The sequence below is a fragment of the Macaca thibetana genome, chromosome 4 (genome assembly GCF_024542745.1).
Source record: "Macaca thibetana thibetana isolate TM-01 chromosome 4, ASM2454274v1, whole genome shotgun sequence".
Taxonomy (NCBI): Eukaryota; Metazoa; Chordata; class Mammalia; order Primates; family Cercopithecidae; genus Macaca; species Macaca thibetana.
Genome location: NC_065581.1, coordinates 16215800 through 16223853, shown reverse-complemented (window position 1 = coordinate 16223853; position 8054 = coordinate 16215800).

The window sequence follows — 8054 nt, the reverse complement described above, 5'->3', positions numbered from 1 at the left end:
GGAGGAGAGAGTCTGAATTCAAAAGACCCAGCAGGAAATGCTCAGTGACAGAATTAAACTTGACAGGCAGAGGCCTTTACTTCTGCTGTCATCTCTAAACACAAATCTTCAATGACATATTTAGTATGCTCTTGAGGTGCCTTAGTGCATCAAAGGAAGAGCAGGCATATGTCCAAACTGTGTCCGGAACCGGTTCCTTCCGGTGGGTTCTCGGTCTGGCTGACTTCAAGAATGAAGCCACCAACGCTTGCAGTGAGTGTTACAGTTCTTAAAGATGGTGTGTCCAGAGCTCGTTTCTTCAGATGTTCAAATGTGTCCACAGTTTCTTCCTTCCGGTGGGTTCGTGGTTTTGCTGACTTCAGGAGTGAAACTGCAGACCTTCGCAGTATTACAGCTCTTAATCCGGAATTGTTGATTCCTCCTGGTGGGTTCATGGTCTTGCTGACTTCAGGAATGAAGCCACAGACCCTCCTGGGGAGTGTCACAGCTTATAAAGGTAGTGCAGACCCAAAACGTGAGAAGCAGTCAGATTTATTGTGAAGAACAAAGATCCCACTGTGTGGAAGAGGACCCAAGAAGGCTGCTGCTGCTGTCCCCGATGGGCAGCTTTTATTCCCTTATTTGGCCCCACCCACCTCCTACTGATTGGTCCATCTTACAGAAAGCTGATTGGCCCATTTTACAGAGTGCTGATTGGTGCGTTTACAATCCTTTAGCTACACCCAGAGCACTGATTGGTGCATTTACAATCCTTTAGCTAGATACAAAAGTTCTCCAAGTCCCCACCAAGCCAGAAGCCCAGCTGGCTTCACTTCTCAAAACCACAAGGGAGAAACTACTCTGAGAGTGGTCAGAATGACTCAGGTCCCTTTAATAGTCCTAATCAAATAAGGGCGACTCTTTCTCCTGCTGTAGAATGGCTTGGGTAAATGCAAGTTGGTTAAATATTCATTGAGAGTGCCTATTGTATTTAGAAAAAACTGTGCCTTGGGGGCTACCACAGCACTAGCCACTGGCCTAGCAAGGGCATGCATTAAAGAGGTTTGGCAAAAACATGTCTTTAATCAAGCAGTTAGAAGTTAATGGATTTGTGTTGAAGAGTCGGTTACTTGATGCTTCCTAAAATAACAGCAGATGAATTAAGAGCTGCTAACAGTTATGTCTTGCTCCAAGGGCAGTGTGCTGCTGCAGTGGTAGAGATGAAATTCACCAAAACATTGCTATGAACATTTCAATGACAACACCGTTTCACATTTCTGTATGACTGATACTTGTCTTGATTGGGAATAGAAAATGTTATGTAGAGATTACTCAAAATGTATGATCAGCAATCTGGCCAAGATTGCCTTGTAAATTGATTCCTTGAGATATTTCTTCTCCTCCAACACACAGAACAATATATAAAATAGGAAAACAGAAAATTATAAATATACAAATATAAAAACAAAATTAGAAAGGCATTGTGCATTAGTTAAAGGTGATACTAGCTGTTGTAACTGACAAGCTCTGAAATCTAAGTGGAATAATATTGAAAGTGTTGCCAAAATGTTGCCATTGAAAGTAATGGACAAAACCACAATTACTTTTACACCAACCTAATACAATAAACATTTATTTCTCACTCAAGTACATTTCAACCAGATGTCCAGAGGGCTGCCTTCCATGCAGTGATTCATGGACCCAGACTCTTGCTGTTTTTTGACTCCTCTATCTCTTAGGATCTCTGAGTCCTTCACCTCCAGGAGAAAAAGATAGTATGCAACATGACATGAAAGGTTTCTTGGGACAAGCCTAGAAATGTCATGTGTCACTTCTGCTCACATTCTTTGGCCATAACTAAATTATATGTTCATACCTAATTGAAAAGGTGGCTGAAAACGTAGTTTTGTTTTGTGCCCTGGGAACAGAGGAAACAGATTTTAGTAAACACAAAAATGTCTGCCACGCATAGTGAGTCACCTTTTTGTTCCAAACGTCTCCATGGGGATACACATCTCCATTGACCCATAACAAAAACATGAAATAAGCAGGAAGTAAAGTCACGAGCCACTGGTTTGCTTGCCAGTGCAAGCAAACATAAAGGCAAAAAGATTCAGCTTCTGGAGGGTAAATGTAACTAAAACGTACTCAAATCAATTGAGAGACTTGAGACAGTCTCATTGCTTGAAACCAGTCTGGATCTAATTTTAAAAAGTCTATTGAAAAATGCCACCTGACAAAACATGTATAAAATGCATCTCTGGGGAGGTGGAGGAACATTATTACTGCCCTCTTAATCAGAGACTGAGGCAAGCTGCCCCCTATGTCTGTGATACTGTGTCTGGAATTGGTGGGTTCTTGGTCTCGCTGACTTCAAGAATGAAGCCCTGGACCCTCACAGTGAATGTTACAGTTCTTAAAGATGGTGTGTCCGGACATTGTTCCTTCTGGTGGGTTCGTAATCTCGCTGACTTGAGAAGTGAAGCTGCGATCTTCCCAGGCACTATTACAGCTCTTAAAGGCGGCGCAGCTGGAGTCGTTCATTCCTTCTGATGTGTTTGTGGTCTCACTGGCTCCAGGAGTGAAGCTGCAAACCTTCGCAGTGAGCGTTACAGTTCATAAAGGTGGTGCATCTGGAGTTGTTCATCCCTCCCTGTGGGTTCATGGTCTTGCTGGCTTCAAGAGTAAAGCTTCAGATCTTCGTGGTGAGTATTATAGCTCATAAAGCCCACACAAACTCAGAGAGTGCGTACCAGCAAGCTTGACTGCAAAAAGCAAAAAAGGAATGCTCCCACAGTGTGGAAGGCGACCCTAGAGGGTTATCACTGCTGGCTCCAGCAGCCTGTTTTTATTGCCTTATCTGGCCCCACCCACATCCTGCTGAATGGTCCATTTTACAGAGGGCTGATTGGTCCTTTTTGACAGAGTGCTGATTGGTGCATTTACAAACCTTTAGCTAGACACAAAAGTTCTCCAATTCCCCACCTGACCCAGGAGCCCAGCTGGCTTCACCTCTCAATATCACCAATATAATCAAAAGGTAGGAGTGGCCCATTCAGACTGTAAGGAAGAGGCATGGAGGCAATCACAAACCTTTTAGATAGGGAGGGATTATCATAGAAAGAATGATAAGGGAAAAAATGCCCCACACTAGATTAGCCTACAAATCTCAATTCTAAATCCTATTTTAAAAACAAACACTGAAATAAAAAACAGTTTTCAAAATTAACAATCAGAAAAACATTATTCTAGATACTTGTGAAGAACATTCTGATACAGATCTTAAAAGTTATGCTTATAATACTCAGAGAGATAAAGAAATTATATCCATGAGGTAGAATAAGAAATTATATTTTTTAAAAGTCAGACAAGTATAAATAAAACTGGAAGATATGAAAAAGAACCAATTAAAATCCTAGAAATAAGAAATACTAATTCAAAGTATCACCCCAAATTTGAAAATATGGGTCATTTTGAAAAAATAATGAAATTACTGCATATTAATAACTGAGGATACAATTTAAGTAGTAGGTATAATTGTATTAGTTAAAAACCATGAAAGACTGAAAGTAAACAAGTTAAGATTTAACTCAAGAGGTTGGAAAAACAGTAATAGCATAAATATAAAGCCAGTAGAAGAAAGGAGATTATGAAGAAGACAGTGTTGACCAAAAGAGTCGAACTCTGTAAAATATTTGAAGAGATTTATTCTGAGCCAAATATAAGTGACCATGGCCTGCGACACAGCCGTCATGTGGTCCTGAGAACATGTGTCCAAGGTGGTCAGGGCGCAGCTTGGTTTTATATATTTTACACAGACGTGAGGCATCAATCAAATACATTTAAGAAATACATTGGTTTGGTCCAGAAAGGTGGGACAACTCAAAACAGGGGCTTCTAGGCTACAGGTGAATTTAAACATTTTCTAGTTGACAGTTGGTTGAGTTTGTCTGAAGACCTGGGATTGATAGAAAGGGAATGTTCACTTTAAGATAAAGGTTGTGGAGACCAAAGTTCTTTTGAAGTCTTATAATGGCTGCCCTTAGAGACAACAGGTGACAAATGTTTCTTATTCAGCTCTTAGTTAATCTCTTTAGGATTGGGAGGGTCTGGAAGAAATAAGATCTAGCTATGTTAATAGAGATGCTTTATGGATGCATTTTCCCCCACAAAGAAGAGTTTTGCAGGGCCATTTCAAAATATAGTAAAGAAACATGTTTTGGGGTAAAATATTTTGATTTTCTTTCTTTTTTTTTTTTCTTTTTTTTTTGAGATGGAGTCTCACTCTGCCGCCCAGGCTGGAGTTCAGTGGCGTAATCTCGGCTCACTGCAAGCTCCGCCTCCCAGGTTCACACCATTCTCCTGCCTCAGCCTCCCAAGTAATTGGGACTACAGTTGCCTGCCACCACACCTGGCTAATATTTTTGTACTTTTAGTAGAGATGGGGTTTCATCATGTTAGCCAGGATGGTCTCGATCTCCTGACCTCATGATCCACCCACCTTGGCTTCCCAAAGTGCTGGGATTACAGGTGTGAGCCACCGTGCCCGGTCAATATTTTGATTTTCTCCCTTGTCTCGTAATGTTATGCCAGAGTCAGGCTGGAAAGTAAATCACGATATATAGAGTTAAATAAAACCCATCTGATGAGAATTTATGATTTGTAGGGCATGACTCCCCAGGCTCCTTAGATAGAAATTTGGGCAAGACAAAAAAAATCAGAGTTCAGTCCTCAATAGCACAAGGGGAAGTTATGTTTTCTATCACCAGGTTATGACCTTTAAATAAAAGGGTGTGTTCCCGTCTTCTTTCTGTTGGCTGGAGTAGGTGGTGAGACCTGGATAAACCATCTGAAACCATGGAATGAAAGCCATGAAATGAGAATGGGGAACCTGGATTCTGATACCATGAGGTCACCAGATTAGCCCCTGTACTGCTCATGCTTAAAACGTTATGAAAGAAAGATAAATATATTTCTATCATAGTTAAGCCACTGTTCTTATGGCCTTTATACACCCGAACAAGAACAAAGCTACATTCTAAGTGATAAAGCTATGAAGAACTTGATGCAAGTACATTTGAAAACAAATGAAATGGATAATTATATAGGAAAATATAACTCATCAAAATTGATTGGAGAAGAAATATAGAATCTAAAACCAATTATTTTTTGTGGTACAGAGTCTCTGAGATGGTCCACCAAAATCCCCACCTCCTGGTACTTTTTTTTTTTTTAGAGATGGAGTCTCGCTCTGTTGCCCAGGCTGGAATGCAATGGCGCAATCTTGGCTCACTGAAACCTTCCCCTTCCAGGCTCAAGTGATTCTCCTGTCTCAGTCTCCTGAGTAGCTGGGATTACAGGCATGCACCCCTGTGCCCAGCTAATTTTTGTATTTTTAGTAGAGAAGAGGTTTCACCATGTTGCCCAGGCTGGTCTTGAACTCCTGACTTCAGGTGATCCACCCGCCTCAGCCTCCCAAAGTGCTGGGATTACAGGTGTGAGCCAAAGTGCCTGGCCAGTATTTACACTCTTATGTAATCTCCTCCCCTTAAGACTGGTTTGGATTTAGTGACTTGCTTCTAATGAATAGAATACAGCAAAAATGATGGAATGTCACTTCTTAGATTAGGTTACAAAGATGCTGTGGCTCCTGTCTGCTACATCCTGCCTTGCTCTCTTGCTGGCCGATCCGAGGGAAGCCAGCTGCCATGCTGTGAGCTGCCCTCTGGAGAAGCTCAAAGGGTAAGTATATTTAGTCTGTTCTTGCATTGCTATAAAGAAATACCTCGGGCTGGGTAATTTATTTTTTTAAAAAGTGTTTTAATTGGCTCATAGTTCTTCAGGTTGTACACGAAGTGTGGTATCAATATCTGCACAGCTTCTGAGAGGATCTCAGAAAGCTTACAATCATGGCAGAAGGTGATGAGGAGCCAGGATGTCACATAACAAGAGCAGGAGCAAGAGATAGAGCAAGAAAGAGGTTCCAGATTCTTTTAAACAACCAGATCTCATGTGAACTAAGTGAGAACTCCCTCATCACCAAGGGGATAAGGCTAAGCCATTTACGAGGGATCCACCCCCATCATCCAATACCTTCCATTAGGCCCTACCTCCAACATTGGAGGTTACATTTCAACATGAGATTTGGAGGGGACAAACATCTAAACCATATCAGTGAGGAACTAATGTCTCTAGCCAACATATAGTGAGGACCTTAGGGCTTCTGATAGCCACATGAGTGAGCTTGGAGGCTGATCTTCTCCACTTGTGTCTTGAGATGATTGCGACCCCAGCTGTCACCTTGATTGTAGCCTTGTGAGCAACTCAGAGCAAGAGGCATCCAGATTTCTGACTCACAAAACTATGAGTTAATACATGTTGTTTTAAAGTCGTTAGGTTTTGGGGTTATTTGTTACGCAGCAGTAAATAACTAATACATCTTTAAAGAAATTGAATTGGTAGTCAAAATCCCTTATTAAAAGTCAACAAGACCGCCTTTTTTTTTTTTTTTTTTTGAGACAGAGTCTTGCTCTGGCATGAACTTGGCTCACTGCAACCTCCACCTCTCAGGTTTCAGCCATTCTCCTGCCTCAGCCTCCTGAGTAGCTGGGATTACAGGCGTGCACTACCACGCCTGGCTAGTTTTTGTATTTTTAGTAGATATGTGGTTTCACCATGTTGGCCAGGCTGGTCTCTATCTCCTGACCTCAGGTGATCCGCCTGCCTCACCTTCCCGAAGTGCTGAGATTACAGGCATGAACCACCACGCCTGGCCAATAGGGTCAGGCATCTTTTGCAGGGGAACTTTTCAAATGTTTAGGGAACAAATAATGCCTATCTTATAAAACTATTTTAGACTTTAAAATCTAGAGAACAGAGAAAAAGGAAAGTTAACCACCTCAATTTAAGAAACCAATATAACTTCAATACTAGATAAGAAGAACATTAGAAAAAAATTATAGAATAATCTAATTTATAAATTTGGATGTAAAAATTCTAAGAAAATATTACCCAATTCAATTCAACAGTATAAAAATAACTTTTAAGAGAAATTTGAATAATATTTGCTTTCTTCTACAAACTTAAAACACCTTACAGTAGAGTGCACTACCCTAATAGGCCAATATTTATAAATATGTTCCTTTTTTTTCCCTTCATAAGTACTTTGCCTGTTAGACATGACAAGCAAAACCACCTTAAGTACTCAAATAACTCTTGTGAAGTAAATATACCAAACTGAACTCAAAATATTACAAAACTGAAGTTCTAAAAATGTTTCCAATACAAAAAATACTAAATATATGCAGATAATTTCTTTCTCCTCTTCTTTTTTCCTCTCATAAATATATACAAAAAAGAGAGAATAGAATACCCACCACCCAGACTCAACATTAACTTTTTTTACTCTTTTGCTTCATGTACTTCTCCTCTATCTTCATTTGCTACAGTATTTTCAAAACAAACCCCAGATATCCTAACACTTGTACACCTCAATATATCTCTCTAAAAATGTGCACATTTTCTTTAAAAAAATGCCGGTATCATTATCACTTCCAATGAAATTAGTAATAACTCTTTTGTGTCACCCAATTCTGAGTCCTTAATTGCAGTTGCCCAATAATCTGAAAACAATTCTTTATAGTTGTTTTGGTCTAATCAAGCTTCAAACAAGGTCCACAGGTCATATTTGATTGTTATGGCTCTTAAATCTCCATCTTCCTCATTTTTTCTGCCCTTTGGAAGCTGAGTAAATTGTTCTGTAGAATATTTTATATTACAAGTTTGCCTGTTTATTTCCTGGTGTCATTTAACATGTCCCTCTATCTCCCCATATTTCCTGTAAATGGGAGCTTTCTTTAGAATTTTCAGGAGAAACTTTAAAAAATTGCTCTATTCACATATGGACATGAACATGGGAACAATAGACACTACAGACTACTAGAGTGGATAAGAAGGGAGGTGGGCTTGGGTTGAAAAACTACCTATTGAATACAATAATTACTACTTGGGTGCAGTATAATGTAACAAACCTACATGTAGCCCCTGTATCTAAAATAAATGTTGAAATTAAAACA